This window comes from Pelodiscus sinensis, chromosome 19 (assembly GCF_052426305.1).
Source record: "Pelodiscus sinensis isolate ZL-2025 chromosome 19, ASM5242630v1, whole genome shotgun sequence".
NCBI classification, from domain to species: domain Eukaryota; kingdom Metazoa; phylum Chordata; order Testudines; family Trionychidae; genus Pelodiscus; species Pelodiscus sinensis.
Window position 1 is genome coordinate 34,352,501 of NC_143070.1, and position 3,113 is coordinate 34,355,613.

A 3,113-nucleotide genomic window follows, 5' to 3' on the forward strand; every position below is an offset into this window, starting at 1 on the left:
TCCCGCCAGGCCCCAGCTGGTGTTTCAAAGGGAGGAGATTTAAAAAAAAAAGTCCCTTCCAGACCTCTCCCGGGGGCCAGCCGAAAGCAAGAGCTGTTGAGACATCAGCTGAGAACTCCTGAGATTCCAGCAGCCCCGTCATACGACTGTACCCAGTCGGGTGTCCACCTGGCTCTGAAAGCCCGTTCCATAGCTTTCCCCCAAAACCCCGATCGGGTTCCTTCCCCTCTGGGGGGGCGGGGAGAGAGTCAGATCCAGAGCTCCTTTCCGTGGAGGTGAAAGGACACGGAGGTGTCCCGGCACGCAGCTGTGGCAAAATCTGGCAGGGAGCTATTGAAAGTGCTGGCAGGAACCCACCGTCAACCTGTGGAACTCCTTGCTGGAGGATGTGGTGAAGACCAGGCCTTGCACAGGGTTCCAAAAAGAGCTCGATCGATTCATGGAGGTTAGGTCTATCGATGTCTGTTAGGCAGGATGGGGTGGGAAGGTGTCCCTGGCCTCTGTTTGTAGGGAATAGGTGATGGGGAGGGATCATTTGGTGATTCCCGCTTGTGTTGGCTCCCTCTGTGGTATCTGGCATTGGCCACTGTTGGCAGACAGGACCCTGGGGGAACGTTACCCATGTCCCGCTTCCCTGCTCCAAAACCGATACCCGTCCAGAGGGGAGAGGCTCAATTTACAGACTCCCCTCCCCGGAGCTTAAATCCTGGAGCTTTTCCCTCACCTCGCAAGGGGAGGTGAGGCTCAGGAGGGCTCTGGTTTCACTTTGGGCATCGAGTCATTTTTGGTGTCGGGAGGAGGCCACGAGGCGACGAAGTCTGAAACGGCCGGCTTCACTCGCGATGCCCCAAGTGGTGAAAATCCTTGAGTTCTTCTGGGCTCTCTTGACCGAGTCCTCCCCGCGCCCCCAGACTCAGACCTCCGCGAATGAAGAACCAAGACGGTGGATGTGGGTTGGACGAACCTTCTGTTCCACGGAGACCTAGCAAACGCTGGAGGGAGACCACAGACCCAGTTCTTCTGGGACGCGCTCACGACGGCCCAGAAACCAAGCCTAGGTTGAATCACGTTTTCTGGGCCCTCCCAGGCGACGGGGTGAAGAGAGCTGACCCCATTCAGATCCAGGAATAACTGACCCTCACCATTTGGCAACCAAGGTCTTGGACTTTCAAGTTGTCCATCACGATGCAATCCCCCCAGGCACCTGTCATCCTTGCAGGAGATCACCGTACATCGTGGGACGTAACCCGTGGGTTCCGCGAGACAGGCAAAAGATGGGAGATCCAACGTCTTGGACCAGCTTTGGGTGGTGAACGAGAGGTGCTTTGGGGATATGCCCAGAGCTCTTGCGTAGGTCTGGGACCTTCTTTCACAATCCCCCGCCAACAAGGTTTTCATCCCGTTTCCGTCTTGTCAATGGTAGGATTGGGCACCCCTTTGGAGTCTGTGCCACGTCATGGTCGTATGACGTCATCCCGCCTTCGCCTATCTTCGTATTGCACCTCCACAGCACGGACCGTTCGACGCCTATTTGTGACGGGACAGTCTCCATCTTTTATAGCTGTGGTTCTCAACGGGTGGGCCATCGACCACTGGTGGTCCACGGTGACTTTTTCGGTGGTCCACAAGAACATTGTCCAAAGTCACACGGCATGGGCAGGCACCAAAAATCTATTAGTAAGAAATAAATTTCAAACCAAAATGTTCGTGGTCTGCTCTTTTTTATCGTGTCTCAAAAAGGAGGCGGTCCACGAAAATGTTTTGATCGTCCTGATGGTCCGTGGACTGATACGAGATGAGAACCACTGCATTATGGGAAAGGGTTTATGAATACCACGAACCTAGAATGCGCTTTGTGTGAGAGACATCGATGAAAAGGATGTAATCTACTGAATAGAGAAACCTAGCCTACTAGAACCGGCAGGGACCGCGAGAGGTCATCGAGTCCCATCCCTTGACTTTATGGCAGGACCAAGCCCCATCTGGACCAGTGTTTCTCAACCAGTGGTACTGGTCCCCTTAGGGGGACTCGAGAAAAGTCGGGGGGGGGGGGAGGAGTCCACACCACTGAATTTTGGAGAAAACTGAATGTTTGTTGTAACTTTTACAGCAATTAATTAGTTTTGTACTTTTTACACCCAAAAAGTTAATTGCCTGCCCGGCTACGATTAAGTTGTTTACACAAATGTGTGGCAACGGTAGAAAAAAACGTTGTGTGTCTGAAAACTGTAGGTACTGGGAGTACTTAAAAAAATTTTTTAAAGGGGCACTTTATTAAAAATAAGGTTGCAAAACATTGATCTACACCATCCAACCTGCTCTTCAATATCTCCAGAGATGGGGATTCCACAACCTTCCTAGGCAATTTATTCCAGCGTTTAACCACCCTGACAGGTAGGAACTTTTTCCTAATGTCCAACCTCAACCTCGTGTTCATGTCGGGCAAAGCCAATTACTCACCCCTCAGATACAACAGTGAAGATGCCAGAGTTAAATCTTAGCCTATCCGCCCATCCTGCTCCCCGGCAGCTCCCTCCCCTCGTTTCGGCCCCACCCCAGAGCCAAGACGGTCCCCCACAAAATCTACTAGCCCGGACCTCCAGCAGAGTCAAAAAAGCCACACTTCTCACTTGGGTATGGCCACCAAGGAGACTCTGGCTGGGTTGTATCGGGCTTGTGTTTCCGACTCACCAAGATGGGCTCCTGGGGTGAAACTGGCTCCGTGAGGTCTCCACAGCTCGGGTGCCAGGTCACACCTCTCGCTCATGCCTGCCTGCTATTCCATCTTTCTGACCTCTCCTTCCTTTCCCAAGCCACCTCCTGCAGTAATCGTTCGCGTTCCTCCCCGGAGTGGGGCCCTGCCAAATTCACTTCCATGGGGTACCACCTCCACCCACCCACGGCACTTTCTGTGTTCCTTCTGGGATGGCGCTTACTCAACCCAGAGCAAACCAGGCAGGCCGTGCTGCGCAACTTGGCCAAGGATGCCTGTGAGTACGTTGGAGAGACAACTTGGTTTCACTGGGCACTACGCCATCCGTTCCCACCCAGAGCTGCCACTGCGTATAAAAGGGAGAAGGGATCCTTGCCGGAGTTGAACGGCGAGCCGAGAC